At 46.1% G+C, this 23,588-nt stretch overlaps 1 protein-coding gene and 1 long non-coding RNA gene across 9 annotated transcripts in view; one reads left to right on the forward strand and one right to left on the reverse strand.

The window, feature by feature from the left end:
• Window positions 1-10,990, reverse strand: part of LOC310686045 — a 92,764-nt gene extending 81,774 nt beyond the window's left edge. The window contains exon 1 of the long non-coding RNA XR_014515676.1: window positions 10,869-10,990. This is a non-coding gene — a long non-coding RNA (uncharacterized lncRNA). The remainder of the gene's footprint in view (window positions 1-10,868) is intronic.
• The window catches only part of CCSER1 (coiled-coil serine rich protein 1), a 704,602-nt gene continuing 688,733 nt past the window's right edge, over window positions 7,720-23,588 (forward strand). For 6 of the 8 annotated variants that reach the window (XR_014515539.1, XM_083458654.1, XM_083458652.1 and 3 more), the window contains exon 1: window positions 11,132-11,534. The gene's annotated coding sequence lies outside the window, so the exon portion shown is untranslated. Of the gene's footprint in view, window positions 8,156-10,773; window positions 10,904-11,131; window positions 11,535-23,588 lie in introns of those variants that run through there. The other 2 variants (XM_083458653.1, XM_083458656.1) reach the window with 1 other exon arrangement.

The raw sequence follows: 23,588 nt of genomic DNA on the forward strand, positions 1-23,588 counted from the left end.
TGCTTAAAGACCTCCAAAGAAGGAGACTCCACCACACTCCTTGGCAGCAAATTCCACTGTTGAACAGCTCTTACTGTCAGGAAGTTCTTCCTAATGTTTAGGTGGAATCTTCTTTCTTGTAGTTTGGATCCATTGCTCCGTGTCCGCTTCTCTGGATGCCTCCCCCAAGGGACATCCAGAGAATGGCAACACAAGAGAATGGCCTTTTCTGTGGTGGCTCCCCACTTGTGGAATGATCTCCCTAGGGAGGCTCACCTGGCACCTTCGTTACATATCTTTAGGCCCCAGGCAAAAACTGTGAGGGTTATAATACAGGTCCTGAAAGACCTACATTGGCTCCCGGTATGTTTCTAAGCACAATTCAAGGTGTTGGCGCTGACCTTTAAAGCCCTAAATGGCTTCAGTCCTATATACCTGAAGAAGCATCTCCATCCCCATCGTTCAGCCTGGACACTGAGGTCCAGCTGCTTTTCTGTATGCATTTATAATTTTATTCTAACAAGAGCCCCACCTTAGGCCTCAGGCAAGCTCCACATGGGTCTGTCCCCATTCCGTCAGAGTGTCTCCACCAAACTCAGTGCTAAACCTTTAATATACAGTGGTACCTTGGTTCCCAAACAATGAAAACCGATAAGAGTTCCAGTTTTCAAATGTTTTCCGGAAGCCGAACGTCTGATGTGGCTGTCGGCTATTGTTTCCAGGGCACCTGCACCAATCAGAAGCTGCACCTTGGTTTTCAAACATTTCAGAAGTTAAATGGACTTCCGGAATGGATTAAGTTTGGTGCTTTTGTTTTTGCTATTTATTTTGCATTTTTGTTTTTGAGGCTTTTTTGGTTAATTTGTTTTTGTGACACTGTGGAACCCAGTTCAGCTACTGATTGATTGTTTGTGTGACTGCGGAAATGGATAAAAGCCCCCCATCCAAACAATGACTATCATCAGTGCAGGTAAGAAAATAAATAAATTATTTTTTATCATCTACAATATTGTCTTATATATTTTATAGTACAGTACATTGGTTATTGCTTTCATTTTATGGATCAGTGGTCTCATTAGATAGTAAAATTAATGTTAAATTGCTGTTTTAGGGGTTGTTTTTAAAAGTCTGGAACGGATTATTCCATTTTGCATTACTTTCTATGGGAAAGTGTGTCTTGGTTTTGGAACAGATTTCCGGAACGGATTAAGTTTGAGAACCAAGGTACCACTGTGCTTTTTCTCATGCTGATGATTTGGCTCATGGAATTGTCACCTGAAAAGCAGGTGTCTCCTTCTCTCAATCGCAGCACCTGTGGCCTCAAAGGCCTCCACAGAAGCTAAAGATTCTCCAACCTACACAAATTGCTGCGAGCTTGTTGCGTACCAGTCATAGCGAAAGGCAGATTTGGTAGGTCACCAGAAAACCACCCTGTCTGCTAGGATGATACGCAGGGACACTGAAGTGCTTCTTATTCCTGGATCAGTTCGAATCTGAAAATGGTTAACTTTGATTTGGCTATTGTGAAGTAAGTGGTGACTTTGGCTTTGATATTATGCAGTGGATCAAGTAAGAAGGCCTTTGGAAGGAGAATGCAGGGCGGTGAACTTAATGGTTCACAAAGCAGCTGACCAAGCTTCTTGTGGTCAGTAGATAAAAGGCTCCGGGAACTTCTAATTTAAGAAATGTAATTTCATGTGTGCAAATTCATTTTTAGAAACAGTTCTCTGTGCAAGTTTCTAAAGTTGTAAGCACCCGGGAAACGCTTTTTAAAACACTTGTCTCTCAACCTCCTCTTTCATGTTCCTTACATCTTGCATTATGCTGTGCTCCAGCCTCCCACAGCCTGATATGATTCAGTGGATGTTACATAATCTATGTCAGATTTATTATTCAGTAATACAAGGGAGAGGAGAACTGAGCAGCAAAATGAAGATAGGAGAAAGACGGGAGGGTTACTGCAGGTTAAGTACCTCTTAGAAAAGAACAACAGGAACCATTTCAATGGAATCAGTCTCTTTAGAGAGAATTATATGTGTGGAACCTGATTGCCTGGAGAGTGGAGGAGTGAGACCCCGACCCCACCAAAGTCAATGGGACTTTCATGAGCTTCAGTTTCAGTGGGGTCAGAATTTCACTCCACCTTTTAAACCACAATGCATTTTTAAAACCCACACCTCACCTATATTTCACAGTAATTGCAGCTGTTTTTACTCAAGGCTGCTTCTCTTTGCACTTTATAAATGCGGCATTATTAGAATGAGTGACACTTCAGAGTCTACATGTAAACAAAAACCTATTCTATGAAGGGTTTAGTTTTAGAAGCATAAACACAATGGGTTCCTTTGGAGACCTGTGAATAGCTGCCGTGTTTCCTTCAGCTCATGAGCATGCCAGGGAGCCACTTGGGTGCACAAATCATTCATACAAGAAATATTTACATGTATGCACATCCAACGGTTGTATCAAACTTAATGCTTAAACTATGGTTTAGGTCTGCCTTCCACACACTGGTGTCCTCCAGATGTTTAGGGCTACAACTTCTGTAAGCTCAACATCAAAAAAACGAAGATCATGGCCACTGGTCCCATCACCTCCTGGCAAATAGAAGGGGAAGAAATGGAGGCAGTGGGAGATTTTACTTTCTTGGGCTCCATGATTACTGCAGGTGGTGACAGCAGTCACGAAATTAAAAGATGCCTGCTTCTTGGGAGAAAAGCGATGACAAACCTAGACAACATCTTAAAAAGCAGAGACATCACCTTGCCGACAAAGGTCCGTACATTTAAAGCTATGGTTTTCCCAGTTGTGATGTATGGAAGTGAGAGCTGGACCATTAAGAAGGCTGAGCAAACCTATCCATTCTTGAAGGAAATCAGCCCAGAATGCTCACTGGAAGGACAGATCCTGAGGCTAAGGCTCCAATACTTTGGCCACCTCATGAGAAGAGAAGACTCCCTGGGAAAGACCCTGATGTTGGGAAAGATTGAGGACACAAGGAGAAGGGGACGACAGAGAACGAGATGTTGGACAGTATTCTCGAAGCTACTAACATGAGTTTGACCAAACTGCGGGAGGCAGTGGAAGACAGGAGTGCCTGGTGTGCTCTGGTCCATGGGGTCACGTAGAGTCGGACACGACTAAACAACTACAACGACCTCCGTGCAGCTGATGAGAGTTGTAGCCCAAAACATATGGAGGGGAATCAGCTTACAAAAGGCTGGTTTAGAGTTACATGCACGAACCTCAGACTTTTGACCTCCTCCTTCATCAGGTGTGGGCAGGATGCAGATGGGGACAGGCAAATCTGTCAATTTCCATTACTCATTTTTTCAGTCTTAAGTTCAATTCTCCACATTTCCACACTGGTTTGCATTTTTTCCTGTGATACTGACAACTCAACCATTCACTTCATGCCAGTTTGTAGTGTCCTGCAAATACTGTTTGCATGCCTCCAAAATATCCACAAGTCTTAAGAATTCACTCTATTTCATTTATATATGGGCTTGCAGTCCCACTAAATGATTCTCAGCATAACAACACAACAGAAACAATATTACAACTCCTTTGGTTCTTGATGGAACCATCAAGAAACACACACACACACACACAGAGAGAGAGAGAGAGAGAGAGAGAGAGAGAGAGAGGGAGGGAGGGAGGGAGGGAGAGGGAGATGTCTTTATATCATGTTGAAATTACTGTGGCCAAATGACTACATTCTTTGAAATTGTAGTTTTGAGTGCCATGTTGAAAAGCAACATTTTTCAGGACGCAACTGCAGATAGAGCCCTGATCCCTTGGACTGGAAAAGTCAAAAGGAACTAGATTGGTTAAGTCACATAATTGCATACCTTAGCTATGCATTGTGTAAATCCCTGGTCAGAAGAAATGCATGTGGGCTTTTTAGAAGAACCAGAAGCTAAGTGAGCAGTAACTTCTGCAACTGGCTTTCAAGTCCTTCTAGTAACATTAGAAGAAGATGGAGTATCGTGCCTAAACAGAGCGTATTTAGGAAGTGGGAGGAATTCTCAGCAATATTTAGAAGATCTTTCTTGGACACAATAAATATTAAAATGCAAAACAAAGACAAAAACAAACAGAAAGGTAGCAGATAAAGGAAAATAATTCTGGCCTAGCTTTTCCCCTGACAACGATACTTTTCTGTGTACAGAGATGTTGTGTGTATATGAGTAATATTCTGCCGTAACAACACAGGAAAAATCCTACTGTATCACATCAATGGTCCATCTGATTCAGCAACCTGTTTCGTAAGTGGCCAGCCAGATACCTATTGGAATCCCTTAAGTGGGACTTGAGGGCACAGGTGTTTCTCCCTAACAGTTGGCATTTAATGGCATAATTGTCTTTGAACCTTGACGAGTATCACGGGGGCTCCAGTTCACAGCAGACTGACCACCTGGGTGAGAATTTAGCCAATGTCTCCAATAATTACATAATAAATAGCTATAAATGTGTGGGTGAATATTGCGGAAAATGATGAGATAGCCAGCAGCATTGCCACGGGGATTCCATTACTGCTACTTTGCCATGAGGTGAGCATGCAGGTCCATTTTAATTGCCTCTGTTTCTGCACAATAAAGTTGTATGCAATTTTAAATATGCGTCACTGTTGCCAATTTTAAACATCTCTCTTACATTTATTAAACAGATCAAAAGAATATACAAACATAACACCCCCTCCTTCCAGCTGAAAATTCCAGTACAAATGTAAAGTTAATGAAGTCACTAGGGTACTGAGATGCATAAAAGTTAGACATACAATCTCAGAATGATCAGGGCCTTGAGAAATCATACACAGTCATTTGTGGTAAGCAATTGACCTAAGTAGGTGTGATTTTCCTGTGCCAGGAATGATTCATTTCATTCAGGGTTGCAAAATGAGACTCATTCAGCAACTAGCAAAAACTGAGAACAAACAAATATCACTTCTCCCTTTCTTAATTTTTTTTTAAAGCTTCCTTCCCTCACCCCCACTCCTGAGTGCAAAAGCTCGAATTGCAAACAGACTGTGTGGAATCTGGAATGATGAAAGATAACATTAATTTATGAATCATGATTAAATGAGACTCTGAGTTCATTGTCTTTGCCATCTGCATTCACAATGGTAAAAACATCCAAACTTTGTTTTATTAAAAAAAAAACCTTAAATAGTTTTCACTACTGCCCTTGTTTATTTAATTATTGCAGTATATGCAACATTTGAGTATATGAAACAGAGAAGGCAAAGTTTGCTGAGCATTCCCGGAATCTTCCGCACTATATCAGTTTGGTGTAAGGCAATGCTTTTAAGTTGGTCTAAGACAACAAGAACTACAAAATACACAAAGCAATATTTGTAGGTGGACAAGCATGGATGGCTTGCCTGATAAAAGACCACCTATTTTGCCCTTCATCAAACCAGATTCCTCTGCATCTATAGCATTTTTTCCTAGGGAGGCTATTTTGAAATGTGTTTACTGGGAAATAAATGCCACTGAACTCAGGGGAATTACTTCTGAGTAAACATGGTAGGAATTGGGCTGTTCCCTGCTCAAAGCCCTTCATGATGTCAGTGATCCTTACAACATCCCTCTAATGTTGGCCAACATTATGACCTAATCAAAGTTGGGTTCAATTCCATTCATGTCGGCAGAATGTAGGTATGACTAGCTTTAGCTAGATCAGGGTCAGTGCTGTGGAACTTTACAGAACAACAAACACAGAAAATATTTAGGGCCCTGCCACAAAGAGCTTACAATCTGAATTCCAATGGGGATGAGATATGGTGAAGAGATGGTGGTAACTGGGGAAGAACATGTAGTTTCACATATTTCAGCTTGGTTTGGTTTGGATTTCCAGTGGAAAATCTTGTTCTTTTTAATGACTATGATATACTCGTGTCTTATTTCTTCTCTACCCAGAAACGCCCGGCCAAATTTCCGCAATGAAAGGAAGCTGCTGTGTGGTTCTATGAAGAAAAAATCATTTCCAATAAATGACATCCATTCTGGTATGTTGGTTGCTGATGCTGTGGAATGTGGGGCAATGCTTTCAAAACAGGGATGGATGACCAACTGAAGAAGAAAATGGTTTTCTCCAGATAGGGGGAAGCTATAACAAATTTTGTTTGCTAAGAAGGGTATATGGTGTGTTAAGGGGTGGATAGTACCTCTGTTGGGGGACGCATTGTGCTCCTTCTGGGGTAATTTGTGTACCTTTGGTCCCAACCCTGCATTTAGCTCTCACCTGTGGTTCCTGGAAGCTGTCAACATGTGACAGAGGCCACACCCCAGGAATGGCTTTAACTCAGGCATAGGCAAACTCGGCCCTCCAGATGTTTCGGGACTACAACTCCCACCATCCCTAGCTAACAGGACCAGTGGTCAGGGATGGTGAGAACTGTAGTCTCAAAACATCTGGAGGGCCGAGTTTGTCTATGCCCGCTTTAACTGGCCAGCTAAACCAGGTGAGGGTAGCCAATGTGCCTCAAGCCCTCAGTGAGTTAGGGACTTCCCCAAATTGCATGTGGATTGAGCGGATGAGACCAATAGTGGGTCCAATGGTCAAGAAGGCGATTACTACACATGCTGTAGAGGGAAGTGAGGGGCAGATGGGGCTCATCAACCTGGAAAGGTAGCCCCACCAGGAGAAGGAAAACTCTGATCGTAAACCTCCATTCCCTTGCCAGATATCTTCAGGAGAAGTAAAGGATAAGGAGTAAACCCTATACAAAAAGACATTTGGGTGGCAGGCAAGCTGGTGCCAAATGTATTGCTGTGCTTTCTTTTGGACCACATCACTGAGGCTGAGATGGAGGTCTTGTCGTCTAGGCAGCCCAGGATCTCCATAAATACTGCCCAGTCTTGTGCCCCAGGGAGGTCACTGTACAATGCTGCTAATGCAGCGGTTTGACTGCACCCCAAGAGGCGTACTCCATTGTCTCTCGAAACAGACAGACGCCAACAACAACAAGGAAAAGAAAATGACTGTTCAAGGGTTGAAAGGAAGATTTGTCAAATTTAACATCTTTACATGGACGCCCCACCCCTGCAAAAAACACCAAAAACTATTACCTTGGTCATACCTGGGTGCACATGTTTTATTGATGTTAAACTTTTACAGTGGTACCTCTGGCTGCGAACAGGATCCGTTCTGGAGGCCCGTTCGCAACATGAAAAGCCCGCAACCTGAAGCGCTGTATCTGCGCATGTGTGCAGCGTGATTTGCTGCTTGTGCGCATGTGCAAAGTGCAAATTAGCACTACTGCAGTGAAACCCGGAAGTAACCGTTTCTGGTACTTCCGGGTCGCTGCGGGATGCAACCTGAAAAAACATAACATGAAGCAAACGTAACATGAGATATGACTGTACTGTTAAGCAGCACGCATTTTGTTATACATTCTGAGCACCTATGAAAGGATTGGAGTGAGCTGGAAAGTACACTGGTGGCCCCCGGACCAATCTCTGGAGAACAGAATGGCTCCTGGGGATGGGGGTCAAATTACATGTAACTTCTTTTGCTCAAAATGGCCTGTGATGGTGGCCAAATCAGGGGGTGGAGGGGAGTTTTTTTAAAAAAAATATATTATTATTATTAAACACACATTCACACCCACACTGTTTCTGTGGCTTTTTTCTCCCTCTGATAATCAATGTGGTAGAAAAGTTGAGAGTGCAGGATGAGGCCCTGGGGGGGGGGGCAGGTTATAAATCCCCACTCAGCCGTGAAGCTTACCAGATGACCCTGGGCCAACCTCTCAGGGTAACCTACATCGCAGGGTTGCTGTGGGGATAAAACAGGGAAGGGTGGAGAACCATGTACAGGACCCCGGAGGAAAAGGCGATATACAAATGTTATAGATAAATAGCCTTGTTGGAGGTCAGGAAATATCAAGAACAATACAGCTGCCTGCATTCCTCCCAGAGGTGAACAGCAGCTACTGGAGGAAGGTTATTTTGGCTTAGGGGGTGATGCTGAGGGAAGGGTTTTTGGGGGGTTTGTTTAGCCATTTCTTTTCTCTGTGTGGGCTAATTCCCTGACTTTAAAGAGCCCAATCCTCTACATGTCTACTCAAAAGCAAGTCCTCTTGAGTTTCATGGGGCTAATACGCAGGAAACTAGGAACACGGACTGCAATCAGTCTTCTCAAGCTGCTAATAGGCTTGAGGTAAAATCAAGTAAGTACCTGTTAGAACTGTGCTCTTAATGGCCTCTTGAAATTCTCTGCCCTATTAGTGGGCGAAGAAGTTGGGTGGGTGATTTTACCAGAGTGAGGAGAAATTCTTCAACCATTTATTGCTGGTGTGTGTGTGGGGGGGGGCTCACCATTAGCAGTGGGAGTAGCAAACTTTTTATCCTTTTAACCTAACGTTTTTTGCGGCTGCCAATGACAACAGAAGCAAAATGGCCGCCATTTTGAATCCTCCACAATGTCCTCGACTTGGAGTCCTTCCAAGGCACTGTGAGGGAAATATGGTGGCCATCACACACACACACACAAAAGATGGTGAGGAATACTTGGGGGATTTTTTTAAAGCAGCTTTTTATGGCTTTCATTTTCTGAGGGGAGGTGGGTGAGAAAAAGAAAATTCTCAAAAAAATTCTCTTCATGGTTAATAATAATGGGGGGGGGGGGGGAAACGGACAGGGAAATGTGTGCCAACCTCAACCCTATTCCTCCTGACCCCATTCTCCCCTTCCTCATAGATTGTTTTTAGGCAAAGGAAAATATATCTGGAGAACTGACTATGGATCCCTCACATCATAGTTAGTCTGTGAAATGCAGAAATTGTCCATGCCTGCTTTGGAATAAGGAGCAATATTGGTAGCAACATATACCAATACATTCGTGCCGGGAGCATATGCGGTGATAATTATTGAATGCGCTGAACTAGTGCACTTTTCCTCAGCTGGCGTTTGATTAGCTTTTCTTGTAGCTGCTTCCTGGTTAAGGAGGCTTTAAAAAAAAAAAAAAACCACCACAGCAAACCCTTTAACCACCTCACCTCCCTCACTTATGTACACATGCATATAAAACCCCAAGAGAGAGAGAAGACAAGGATAGTAAACATCCAAAGGTCATACAGATGCTGTTGTCTAGAAATTTTCTCTTCCCCTTGCACGGCCTGCAAAACACACAGACACACACACACACACACGTTTCATTCAATGGTTTTGGAGACAAGGAGTGGGAAATCTGGCGCATTCAACCCGCCTGTAAATTTTGATACTTTTTGCCCATGCAAAATATGGAAGGGTAAAAAGACCACAGCTTTTCACTCTGTTTCCACACCATAAGCACATTTAACCACCCTGCCAAAGAATCCTGGGAACTGTAGTTTAAAGCAGTGTTTCCCAACCGGTGTTCCGCGGCACACTAGTGTGCCGTGAGACACCGGCTGGTGTGCCGTGGGAGGAAGGCGGGCGAGTCGGGCGGTGAGAGGCGGCGGCGGCGGCGAGGATCCGCGTCGAGCCGGGGGTGGCTCCGCGGTGGTGGTGCCGAGCGGCGGGGCAGCGCGCGCAAAAGGGAGGAGCGCGAGACAGCGGAGGAGGAGGAGGCCGGCATGTCCGGGCAGCAGCAGCAACAACAGCAGCAGCAACTCCCGCCGCCGCCCCCTCCTCCGCCCGCTATCGCCGCCTCCGCCTCAGCTGCCCTCGCTCTGCTGCCTCCTCCCACCCCGGCAAGGGGGAGGGAAAAAACTTTCGCTTTTGTGCGTCCCTCCCGGCGTGACGCTGCGCGCTGACGTCACGGGGCGGGGCTTTAATGGTGGTGTGCCGCGAGATTTTTTTCCGGCTAACAGGTGTGCCGTTGCCCAAAAACGTTTGGGAAACACTGGTTTAAAGGTGCTGCGAACTGTAGCTCTCTGATGGGTAAACCTAAGCTCCCAATATTGTTTGAGAGTATATGTGTGCTTTAAATGTATGGTGTGTATGCAGTCCGGGTGAATTGATTCCAAAAACTCCATTACCCTTTACTCCCAATTTTGAGCCTGTCCTCCATGCAAAATATGGAACAGGGTGGGGTAGGGGGGAAGAATATAGCTTTTCACTCAGTTGATCCCAAACAACTGCTGTGGTTGCTGCATTGGGCTTCATGGTCACAACAGATCAATGCCGAAGAGAATGGCCACTCGCTGCATAAACCAGCAGTACAATCCTGTAAATATCTGTCAACCCAAGGAGTTCAGTGAGGCTTCTTGCAGAGTAAGGCTAGCTCTGGGTATTGCAACCCAATTGTCTGAGCCTCAGCTCCTTCCAGGTGACCTTGACTATGAAATGGCAAGGGCACAAGAAGGTCATACCATTTTATGCCAGAGCTAATTTGCAACAACCAGCACCTTTCAGGTTTACTGGATCAGAACCAATCTGGAATAGCCAGCATCCTCAGGTTTCCCCCGCCACACACAAAATGACCATCTTTTATTCTGAAACAGCTGACTTAACCCCTGCCTAGTCCTCAACTCGCAATCTATAATGTGGATTATTAAGAGTATTCCAGGAACACACAAACACACCTGAACCCTTTTTATAACCACCCTGACTGGAGCAAGCCTATTAAGGAGCAACTAATCTGCATTATTTCAGAGTTCACTCCTGAAGTGAAGCTGCCCAAAAGGTGTTATCCCCCCCCCCCTTTTAAGGATTTGCAAAGCTCCTGATTTTAGCACGCTAAAAAGAAAATGCAAACCAAGGCAGACACGCAAGAAAAAACAAACACGCAAACACACACACACACACACACACACACACACACACACGGGTTACACTGATTTGCTGGTCTTGGTTTCTTCTGCAGCTGTTGAAGCTTCTGCTGTGGCTTCAAGAAAAGGGAAGGAGGAGGCTGGCCTGGAAGCAGGAAGAAGAGAGCAAAAAATAATAATAAAAATGAACCTGTTCCACTCTCTGCTGACTCAGAGCTCAGAAAGGTGAGGCTTTCTTAAATCCTTCCTGTCAATCCCCTTCTTAAGAGGCTGATCCTGCGCTGGCGGCTGCTCTCCCCTCCCAAGCCGGCTCCGCAGTGCACTCCCAGCGAGGAGGTGGCACCGCGCAACCCCGCATGCAACGCGGCGCGCACAGCCCCACACTCTCTCTCCAGACACGCACCGCAAGCGCCTCCCCTTTCGTCCCTCCCCGCCGCCTTCTCCTCTCCCCGTCTTTCCTTGCCACAAGCAGCGCCGGCTGCCAATCCGCCTGCTGCTGCTGCTGCTGCTGCGTATCCTCTTCTGCACTCTCAACAGCAACAACATGAGTGCATGGGAAGCTCCGTTGGTTTCTTCTGCTGCAGAGCTTTTGCGCTGCTCTGGCTGCCTCTTGCTGGATTAATTGCTGCTGTTGCTGCTAGCCCTGGACCAAGGCTGGGGTGTGTGCGTGCGGGGTTTTTTTTTTTGCTTCCCCCCACCTCTCTTCTCCGTGGGCGCATATGGGAAAATTAAAAGGACCTCACCAACCACCACTTTGGTGGTAGGGAGCGGGGCGGCCAGGACGAGACTTCGCGCCCCCCTCCCCAGCACTCCGTGGCAAGAGCGCCCCCAAGACAACCACCAGCTGCCCAACCAGGTAGTAAATAACCTCCATGCGCCCCTGACTCGTGGCGCTGCTCGGTTTGGGAAAGCAGGGAAGGCACCCTCTCATAGGGCGGCGGGGAAGGGGGCGGCTAGGAGATGGAAGGTCAGGATTTTAGGAAGGGAGGAGGAGGGAGGCTGAGCTCCTCTGGGTCTTCCAGGCTTGCCCGCACAGCCAAGGAGGGCTGCGTTATTTTGGGAAGAAGCTTCCCATGCTTGCGATGTGGTGGTCGCGATTTTGCCTTGGGTGGGCGGATCGCGGAACTGGGGGAACAAGTGCACACGGGATCGAGGGCTGGAAAGTGGTGCAAAGGCTTGGTTTGTGTACTGTGGCTTTTCTGGTTTTTTTTTAAAGCTCGCTTCGAGTCCTGCAGGTAGATACGGGGCTGGGCAGGCGGTAGCGGCAGCTGATTGGGAGGAAAGGAGCTGGAGGAGGAGAAGGCGAGAGCTAGAAGCCGGTATGTTTATTGCACGCAGGGCAGCCGCGGCTACGAGGAAGGGCTCGCCGAGAGCCGCATTGCCTTCTTCCTGTACGCGCGAGGCGTGTTCGCTGGGATTGGACCGAGCTGGGCTCTCCTGCAAGTCGGCAGTGGCCGCAGCGGCGGCTGGGATTAGGGCGAGGGCAGGGCGCTTTGTGGCGGTGCAGTTTTGGGGAAGGGGCGAGGAGGGTGTGCGCGCGTGGAAGGCTCCAAGGCTTCATCGTGGACTTATGCAGGGGAAGAAGACGCCTGTTTTCTGGGGAGAGGGTTCCTTCCTTTCCGCAGCGGCTATGCAGCAGTAACATACATGCATACATATATATAGAGAGGGAGAGAGATTGGCAGCTGGGAGAGCCATGTGGATTCTCCAGCGTTGCCACATGGCACCTTCCCCGCCCCCACTAGACACTGTCACCTCTTGCCCCTGCCATCGCTGCGCCAGCCACACTCATCACAGCTATCGAGCTATTTGCCAGAGAACTGTTCACTGCCCATGCAATAAGACATGCTTGGGGTACATGTGTCATATTGCGGTGGGCATGGGGACGGTGGTGGAAGAGGCAGAACCGGTCATGATTTGTGGCTGGTGGCCAGCTAGATGTGGCACCAGGAAGAATGGTCAGTGGAGACTTTGTCACCAGAAGGGCATTGTGACCCCAAGGAAGTAGGGCAGCTCCCACTGCAGAAGGCAGCATGAAAGTGTGTGTGTGTGTGTGTGTGTGCTTTGACTGTGGAGCTCACACCTGTTTTGCCCAGGTATCACTTGGGGCTGAGTCTCGACCCAGTGTGGTGTGTCAAATAAAAGTCCTCACTGCCCAGTTCCAGTTTTTCATTCTATTTCATTCAACATAACATGAAGCAAATTCAGGCTGATGGGTTGTTGCAGAGAAGTGAGTTCCTGGAATAATATTTGAATGGGGAGACGGTGTCGACGGGTGATGACGCACTTGTTCCTGGATGGTTCCTTTTCGTACTCTGAACTATGATGCTCTACCTGCGCCATTTCCCATGGAGTATGGGAGCAGCTAGACATTGCAGCAGGCAGGGTAATTGCACGTGCAGTTTCAAGGGGGAAGAGAGACTTAGCATTACCCAGTGGTGTCTCGTAATGCATCATCTTAACACGAGCCACGAGGGTGGTGCTCTTTGGCGACTGTACTTTCCCAACACCATTAAGGAGAGACATCTTGCCAAGTAGTGGAGAGGATCGGTTTTCTTTTCCCATGGCGGAGCAGAGTTCCACTGAACATTCTTGTGGAACGGATTTCGCTCTGCTGGAACCTCGGAGATATATGAAGCCTGGAGATTCAAAATGACTAATCTATCAAATTTCTCCGTCGCAGTATTGCTCACCCTGCTCAGTATGCAGTAACTGTTGCCACATCAGCCCCTTTGTGAATCAGGCGGCGTGGGGGTGTTTTTCAGGAGGTCAGAAAGCATATTGGATAAAATGGAGGGGGAGGGACCGCTGCTCTGTGGTATAGAGAACATGCTCTGAATGCAGAAGGTTTCAGATTCAATCTCCTGAATCTCCAGGTTTGCTTGTTTTTAAAGATCACATACCAGGTGGCAGGAAAGTCCTCTGTCTGAGACCCTGATGAGCTACTTCCAAGTGACAGTACTGACCCAGAAGGACAAATGGCCTGCCCAGGTATAAGGCAGCTTCCAGTGCCCTTAATGAGATGAAGCAGAGAAAGGACGGGCCTGTAGCTCACTGGTAGTGCATCTGCTTTGCCTGCCAAAGGTCCCAGGTTCAATCCCCAGTATCTCCAGGTAGGGCTAGCAAAGGTCCCTGATGGAAATTCTGGAGAGCTGCTTCCAGTCAGTACTGAGCTTGATGGACCCATAGTCTGATTAAGTTTAAGGCAGCTTCCAAACAGTGGCAGATTAAACCCTGTGGGAGGCCCCTAGGCAGCTGAAATGGGGGGGGGGCTTGTGCATGTTCTCTAGTGGGATAGCATTGAACTAAGAAAGCTTGATTGTAATTTTCTTTTATGATCAAATCAATATTATTTTGGTCCCTTTGTGTGGGGCCCCTGAAAGTTGTGGGGCCCATAGGCTGGTGCCTGCTCAGCCTGCACTGCTTCCCATCTTCATAGAGAGCTAGGAAAGCCCCCCCCCCAATTGGGGAGGAGGGGTTCCAGGTAGATGAGGAAAGCAAGCACTGGCAATGCCCGGGTGACATTCCAAACGGGAGGATGTGGAGATGCAAGGTAATAGGGTAGGGGATTTTGGAACTGCCAGGGCAGGAGGCTTACAAACTGCTTCCATTCACAAAGTGTTTTGTAAATTTGAGGCTCTGCTGTATTTGCTACGCTCCCCTTTCAGCCTGACAGCATGTAGTAATCGCGCTTATTTTCGCCGATTTCCTTTTTCGTCATTTTCACAGCTGAATGTGACTACAAAACAATTGAAAAAAGCCGTCTCTCTTTTAAGAGGCGATTCAAAGCTAGACACATTCGTCTCTGTTCCCCCCTCCCTTTTTCCTGGTATATGTTGTACTTGAAGTGTTAAAATCCTCAAGAGACTGAGGTGGAGAAAGCAAGTGTGTGTGGGGAGGGGGATGAGGGGGTGGGAAGAGAGACAGACTAGGGGAGGTTTTTTTTACCAGCACTTACTTCAAACACTTTCTCTTGCTTATATATAAAAAGGGGATAAAAAGGAAGCATGTTCCAAAACCAGTCCAGGGCTATATGAAAGTGAAATATTAATGGGCTGGGAAAGCTTAGACAGCAGATAACTTTGCACAAAACCGTTTTGGAGGGATTCCGCCCTCCTTACAACTCCTTGTGGCATATGAAATTGTGTCTCTGTAGTACCAACGCAATTAAAAACTTCAGGGCTGCAGGATTTGTAATTATGGGGGTAGAATGATGTTGGCCAGTGGGTCATGATAGCAGATCTAATAATCTTTTCCATTGGAGAACATCTGTGATTTGAATTGTTTTTCTATTCTTGGAGGAAGCTGAAGACCAGATTGGCATGGAAGCGTTCTGAAGTGCCTTACCATGGGATTCCATTGAATTCCTTTGCAGGAAGCATTTGGCTTAGGACTTAGTTGCAACATAACCCCTTTCTGCTAACCTCACAAGTTCCTCAAGAGAGCAAGGTGCAGTAGTAACTACAGGAAGCATGAGACTGTCATTCTGATGAGACTCCAAAAGATTTATCCCCCTGGATAAATTCCAGCACTACATTTTATGCATTAAAATCCTCCTACGTGCTACTAAATTTATTCACTTACTCTGCCAGTTTCAAGATTGCTGCACTCTGTACTTTGTGGAACTGACTCTGGGTTGTATGCAGCTAAGCCCTATTCAGAGCAGACCTGTTAAAGTCAGTGAACCTAAGTTAGTTAGGTACTTCAGCGTGTCTGTTCTGTGTAGGACAAGCATTGAATGCCACCCATTTTGACGGTCATGACCCTGGGGTCGAATTCTCCTTCTTTAGAGGATGAGGGTTTGGAATCAGAAGGGAAATTGCACCCAGGACCAACCCCGGAAGTACTTCCAGAAGATGAGTCCACAGTGCCAGTGCCCTTCTAGTCCAAGGATGTCATAGAACTGTAGAGTAAGAAGGAACCACAAGGATCATCTAGTCCAACCTGCTGCAGTGCAGGAGTCTTTTGCCCAATGTGGGGCTCAAACCCATGACCCTGAGGTTAAGAGTCTCAAGGTCTACCAGTTGTCTCATTGCCACCCTTTGACTCTATCATGGAAGCCCCAGTACAGCCAAAGTTTCCCCTGCTCTGTCAGAGTAAGAGACTCCTGGAGCAAGGCTGGGCCTCTTAAACCAAAGAGGCATCTTTCAGTGAAGGTGGGACTTGCAACTGGGACAGAGCTACTCAGTCTAAGGCATGGGTAGGCAAACTAAGGTCCAGGGGTCGGATCCAGCCCAATTGCCTTCTAAATCTAGCCTGCGGACAGTCCAGGAATCAGCATGCTTTTACATGAGTAGAATGTGTGCTTTTATTTAAAATGCATCTCTGGGTTATTTGTGGGGCATAGGAATTGGTTCTTCTTCTTTTTTTCCAAAATATAGTCCGGCCCCCCACAAGTTCTGAGGGACAGTGGACCGGCCCCCTGCTGAAAAAGTTTGCTCCTGGTCTAAGGCTACTGCAATATCAGTGTGGTGCTTGCCTTGAGGGGCAAGCTGCACTTGCATCAGAACACTGACATCACTTTCACCTGCAGATGTCACATATGAAAAAAGGATAATGGGAAGTGATCGTCTCCCCGCCCGCCCCCCAAAGAATACAGCAACTTAGTGTTCTGGCAAAGCCCTTTAAGGAATAGGTGCATTTATGTCTTGGTGAAATTATTGGATTGGTCCGGCACTGGAGGATCTCGGGGCTATTTCAGAATGCATGGCATCTGTAAATATAGCTCAGAGTGGTAATTGGCTGGAAGACTGCCACTGAGGTTTAATCCTGAAGTTAATTTGGGTAAGAGTTTGACAGAAAGAGTGGTCTGGCAGATATAAAATACTGGATTTGAAGTGGTGCAGCAATAAAACTGCTGGCACTTTTTCAAAGCTAAGCTGGCTCTGGTGTGGTTTCACATTGGATGGGGGACTGAATGTTGTGATTCCTGCAATGCAGGTGGGTTGGGCTAGATGATCCTCAGGGATCCTTTCAGCTCCGTGATTCTAGGGTATGGATTCAAAGCTTTTCTATTCAGCTCCACTGAGTCTTTGCTCAAAGTTCTTCCATCTTTAAAATGGGGATAATGCCTAGTTACATTCATAGAGCTGTGAAGGTAGGTGAATAAGATAATGATGGATCAGTTTTGCAACTGAGGTTATCAGAAACGGAGACTACAAGACAACCCCCGGTGGACATTTAAACACAAGGTCTAAAGAGACTAGTGGTCTATCCCTCCCTCAGCATTGTCTATATCAGGGGTGGGGCTCTTGATCTGACTGGTGGGCCAGAGACAGACCCTTAACCTTACTCATCTTGCAGTCCACATTTGACAAGTGGGTGGGGCCACACACCTGTCAGTCACCTGACATTGCAATGAAGTCAGATGACCTGCTTCGGCCTGCATGTTTTGTAATCGATAGTGGTGTCTGCCCTGTGGAATGCCCTCCCTTCAGATGTCAAGGGAATAAACAACTAACTGACTTTTAGAAGACATCTGAAGGCAGCCCTGTTTAGGGAAGCTTTTAAGGATTGATGTTTTTTATAATGCTTTTAGATATGTTGTAAGCTGCCCAGAGTTGCTGGAGAAACCCAGCCAGATGAGCAGGGTATAAAGAATAAAATCATCATTATCATCATCATCTGCAAGCTAAAGCACAGTGCTTTGCAAGGTCCAACAGCCACTGGGCCTTGCAAAAGCCAGTGGACGTAACTTTGCAAGCTTTGATGATCATCGGTGCCTGCAAACTCTCTTTTGGCCCAGCTGCATGCATCTTTACCTGCCCCACACCAGGTGCCATATATGATGTATGGCAGGTGGGCGTGACTTGTCTGAAACAACCTGTGAGCCAAATGGGGAGGCCAGGTAGGAGTTTCTCCCCACTGCTGGTCTCCACTGGTGGGCAGTGTCTTTCCAGGAATTCCAGTATGAGTCTTCCCCAGCCCTACTTGGAAATTCCAAGGTTTGAACCACTGAGCTGTTCCCGATATGCACTACTAAATTTGTCTAAAAACTGTTGCTTGTAGACCATGGTCAGGACTGCATCCAGGCTACCTTCACGACTTAGACCCCTCCAGCTTGCCAACCCTCAGAACTATCACACTGAAGTACCTGGCTACTTTATGGTACTCTGGAGTTCGGGGCTGGCTGGTTACTCGATGGCTTTTCCATTTTCCACAGCGGCAATAACTCGTGCTCCCTTTCGTGCGCCATTGTCATTGAGATGTGCTCAATTCTGTTTCCTTTGGCTTCCCTGACTTCGTGACATGACATGTGAAATGCAGCGTGCATAAGCAGCTAGAAGTCGCATGCACAGGGCTGGGTTTGCAGTCGGCCAGTTTCATCCATATACATCAGCGAGGGCCTGTAACGCTGGGGTAATGGAAGCTATAGATGTATATTATACACACAATTGAATAAATAACAGCTTAGCTATTCACTAGTTAAATTTGGGGCCATGCATATGTATTGCTTCTCGCCTGCCTGTCGTACTACATGTCAGAGTGTATCGCTCAGATACGGCAAGCCCGCATGCTCCGTATGAGTGGCAAGCCTAGCAAGATTTCCCTTTTGGATTGTAACAAAATACTTGTGCTTTATGTAGGAGGCTATTGCTTTTATCAGAGCCGTCATCTGTCCTACACATGATAGTCAGTTCATAATAAAGCCTGAGGATTGGGTATGAGAAAGAAAGACTTGTAGGCTGAGATAGAGGAAGCACCACAGCATGCGCAAAGAGGACATCCTGGGGGGAAACGCAAGGGAGAAATTGCAAAAATATCTACATTAAAATCTCCCTGTCTGCATTATGCGGGTTTTTTTTTCCCCATAGCAAAAATTAATTTAGATGGAGGAAAACTGAATAAGCTGCTGTGTAAGAATTGTGAGAATAAATGGATTTCAACGCACACAATCACCCATCAATGATTTGTCTGTAAATATCTGGACTTTTTTATTTTTTAACCTTGCTCTAGACGTTGGAGCACCTTAAGATGGAGACAATGAGCAAATGCAGGTGAATTAAAATCCCAGAGTCCTCAATCAAACGCACATTAGCAATAACATTCGGGGAAGAAGTTAAGGGCATAGGAATTTAGGGAACTGTATTGTATCAGGATGTTGGTTTATCTAGCTCAGTGCTGCCTGCACGACTGGCAGCAACTCTCCAGGGTTTCAGGCAGGGCACATCCCAAGCTCTACCTGGAGATGCAGGGGGTCGAACCTGGGATCTTTTGCGTGCAAAGCAGGTACTCTGCCAATGAGCTACATCCTTTCTAAGTCTGGTTGAAGCTCCTTGTGTTGGTGAGACCAATTCATGAGTAGGAAAGCACAGTGGTAGTTTTGATGTGCTTTGAAAACCTGTGAAACCTGTTAATCACATACAAGCGTGGGCCAAAAGAAATGATGGTGCACATTGTGGGTCAGTGATGCCTCATATCAAACCACTTTTTGTTCTCTTGCCTGTCTCCAGATCCTGAGCCTAGGTAGAACTTGAAGAAATAAGCACAAATCTTCATTGTCACCCCTCTGGCACGTTTAAGGGGTGCAGAATTGAAGTGGAAGAGGCATTTTGGGGCTTAAAAATTCTCCCTCGTTTTTAGACTGTAGCTCAGTATTGGAATAAATGCTTTCCACACAGAAGGTCCCAGGCCCAGTCCTTATGGGTGGGGATGTCTCTTTCCTGAAACCTTGGAGAGATGTTGCTGTGATAATGAGCTACAAAGATGGACCAATGGTCTGACAGGAATGTGCTGGCCGTGACACTTGTTCAGTTGCTTCCAGTCAATGGGAATGCTTCTGTTGACTTCAGCAAAGGAGAGGTTTCAGCCTTGGAATCTCCCCCTCTATTAATCATTCTGCATTATGCAGCCACCTGTTAAAAGCAGAATCAATCGTCGTCCCTTTGCAAGCCATTTGTTACTGACTCCACCATAGGTTAATGATTGCCAAAAGAAGAAGAGGGAAATCGTTTCTTTCTCCCTTTTTTTGGAACGAGGCAGTGAAAGAGTCTGGGATGATGAACAGACTGTTGTGTCTCGGGGAAACAATGGAAGCAGCCTGCCAGTCCGGTTCAGAGTCCAGAATTGTGTTATTTCTAATCGCTGTCATACCATTTGCGTGCGTATGTGTGTGTGCTCAGTGTTCCACGCGATAAGAACACCGATTGAGGTAATTCATCTTCGAGTCATGGGAGACAATATGAAGGCTTTAGATAAGGGTGTGCTGTGCACATACAAGAATGCATGCTGGTCCAGAAGCATAAGATGTTCAAAGATGTTTGGTGCATTGGCACAGGGAGAACCTTTTCAATGGCACATTGTGTCTGCCCTGCTGCAGGAGCTGGAGGCAATATTTGCCTGGCATCAACTTGAAATGTCAAGTAGCTGCTTTATCAGTGTGTGTACAAGTTTCTGAAATGCAGTGAATTTGTATCTAATACTGCAGCATGCCTGCCAGCAGTACCTGTGCAGCTGGCTTGCTATATAATCCAGCTGAAGCAGACCTCAAAAGATAACTAACGTGCACTGAATTTTGGCAGTGGGGTGCTATTATGTTTCCATAGGCATGCAATCCTGGTTCGGATGTAGCACTGGACCATAGTTTAGTGTTACGTGAATGAGCCTGCAAAAGCATTGGGCTTGTATGCTACTCTTTTCTTTCTCCTCCTTCACTATTGTCCCAAGGAGGACATAGGAAGTTTGCTTTTGGGGACGGTGGTGTGGGGTTGAACATTAAACATAGCTTATTGTCACATCAAAGAAAGACAGAACTGTCTGGCGTAGGGGCGGAAAACATTTTTTTTCCAGCCCAATTGTGTGTTTATACAGTAGGCTAGTTTCTACACACTTGTACATCTGTCTCCATCCAGGGAAGCAAGAAGCATGATCAGAGTTCAGGGATACTTTTCAGCCAGTCAGTAACACTCAAGGAGAGTGCAAAAGAGAATCAGTAGGATGCATGTGGCTTGGGGAGCGTCCTGATCAGTGCTCTAAGACAGAGGTGTGGAACCTTAGGCCTGTTGGGCAGTTGTGGCCCACCAAACAACTCCTTTTGGTCCGCCAGGCCATTTTGGGAAGCCCAGGCCCACCCAACCTACACCTGACATCATGTGCAAAGGAAGGGCTTCAAAGAAACAATTGAGAACTTAAAGTAGGCTCCCAATGGTTCCTTTGCCAGAGCAAGGTGCACTCCCACCTGCCCATTGAAAATGCTCCTTGCTCGACGAGGGGGAAGTAGCAGCCATGCAATGGAGGCTGCTTCTCCCTGCCAGTGCTGTTCCTGCTGCCAGTGTGGTATAGTGGTTAAGAGCGGTAGACTCGTAATCTGGTGAACTGGGTTCGCTTCCCCGCTCCTCCACATGCAGCTGCTGGGTGACCTTGGGCTAGTCACACTTCTTTGAAGTCTCTCAGCCCCACTCGCCTCACAGAGTGTTTGTTGTGTGGGAGGAAGGGAAAGGAGAATGTTAGCCGCTTTGAGACTCCTTAGGGTAGTGATAAAGCGGGATATCAAATCCAAATTCAAACTCTTCTTCACTTCTTCTTAAACCTCTGGTCTCCAAAGGGCTTTCAGAAAGCCCTGCACAGCATTTTGAACCTCTGGTTTTCGGAGGTTTAAAGCAACAGCACAGAAATCCCTTTGTAAGCAGCCTTGTGCTGCTCTTTTATTTCTCCTAGGGTCTACATGAACCAAGAAATAGCCCTGAATCAAGCCCCAGGATGCTCTGTTACATGCAAGTGTTCTGTTGCAGATGTCTGGGAATTTGCCGGCAGACCACCTGATGTGGAAAGAGTTCCCTGAACATAAGAAGTCTTGAAAAAGTAACCACCCTGTTAAAGCATTTGGCATCCTGACAGGCAAATGAGTACTTAGCTTTTCTTGCCAGCATAGCACTTAACCATGCAGATATAATTTTGCAGGATTGAGTTTTGCATCCCCTATGATCTTATATTTTGCTGTTTTATGATTGCAGAGTTGGAGGGAACTAAGGGAGAAATTCACCCCACCTCCCATGCGCAGGAACAAGATTAATTAAACCTAAATTCTTTCTGACAGATATGTATCCAAACTAATTTTAAAAACTTGCTGTGTCTTGAGGTCCCGGAACCTTTCCCGATAGTATTTTTCAATTTGCAGCCTGTTCTTATGGGTAGAACTTTTCCCCCTGATATTATTTAATCTGAATCTTTTTCCCCCTGCCGTTTAAGCTCATTACTGCTTTTCCTATCCTCAGTAGCAATACCGAGCAACTGGTTACCTTCCTACTTATCACAGCCTGATACATATTTGAAAACATCTGTCATGCCTCCCTAATGTAATCTCTCCTTAAGACGCAACTCTAAACAGATCTTTCAATAGTTTTCTGTCTGCCATTTGGGCCTGCTCTGAGATGTGTGCTGCTCTTGGCTTTAGACAAACAAACTCAGTTCTCTGTGTCAAGAAAAAGCAGGATTCTGTGCCCTGCATAATATAATGCGGATTAAACAAATACAGGTGAAATTATTCAACCAGAATAATTTAGGTCTGTTGCTGTTACTCAGAAGTGAGGAATATGGAGCAATTAAGCGCATGATTCATCAGCCTTCTGAAAGGTTTGGGTCTGGTCAACACTTGGATAGGAGTACCTTGGAATACTCTGTGTGATGCCTTTAACTCCATACCAGGGGAACGGTGGCCTTGATAAAGAATTCAGGCCTGCCAAGTTCCACCTCCAATGACTGGAAATCCTTCTCATTCCCCCCACTGGATATTACATGTTCATAAACAAGTGGTGACCATTTTGCATGAGGATTGTGTTCTTGGCCCCTGTATGCATGCATAAACCCATTCCACCCCATTCTAACCCCTGTTCTGCCCTCTTCCGGGTCCAAAAGGACCCGTGCATTGGCTGTCGTGCTGCCTGTACCATAAAGTTTAATTTTTGTATCCATACGGGCTAGAAACTTACTTGTAAAAAAGCCGCTGAACTATGGCAGATATGAATATCTGTATTGCTTGGGTGGAATATACACAGCTATTTTCATAATAACATCACCAGTATGCATTGGACTGGGGAATTGTCAGGTTCTTTACCTACATTTTTGATTCCCTGTCAGCTCTGTGCTTTCAGTTAAGTCTTCAGTGCCCTCCCGCTTTCCTTCATTTGCTATTTTGAAAATGGAAAATTTGCAAGGGTGCAGATTAAACAAAACTACCTGTGCACAGAGGGTTCTATCCAATGGTGGCTTTGCACTAGGAGAAGCACTTTCCCACGGTAAGACAGGCTGTTAAAGATCCACTCACTGTGTCATAACTCTCCTTCCACTCCCAGATGACCAGGCAGAAAAAATGTTTTGTAAACTGGAAGAGAGTTTGTCTTCTCCTTCCCTCTTGCAGGGCACCAGAGTGCCGCAAATGACTAACACAGCAAGTGAATATTAATGCATTTTTGTGAAGCTGCTAGCTTTTATGGATTTGTTTGCAAGGCTAGTAAATTGTGTATGGAGGCTAATAATAATAATAATTAATAATAATAATAATAATTTTTTAAAAAAATTATTTCTAACCCGCCTTCCCCAGCTGAAGCCGGGCTCAGAGCGGCTAACAACAATAAAAGTAACACAGTTTACCTAAAATCATATGCAGTTCTCTTTGCTGGTGTGAATAATGTGAGAAGCAGTTGGCCTAGGCAAACTCCTGTACAAAAGACAAGAGAAAGGAAGCTCTGAATTGGGGGACTTTAGAGTGCAGGTTGCTTGTTTAGCTGGAGGAAGGAAAGGTTTTAAGTTTGCTCCTGCATTTTTCTGGAAGGGCTGGTATGTGTCCCTGGCACAGCTCCGCTTGCAGCCAGGCCTGTTTTGCTTCCAGAATTTCAGTGGCTGGCTTCCAAGTCTACTCAACGCACACGCACACACCCGTCTCAATACAGCAAGTGGCAGATGTGCAGCATGG

The sequence above is a fragment of the Podarcis liolepis genome, assembly GCF_965112155.1.
Source record: "Podarcis liolepis genome assembly, chromosome: 9".
NCBI classification, from domain to species: Eukaryota; Metazoa; Chordata; class Lepidosauria; order Squamata; family Lacertidae; genus Podarcis; species Podarcis liolepis.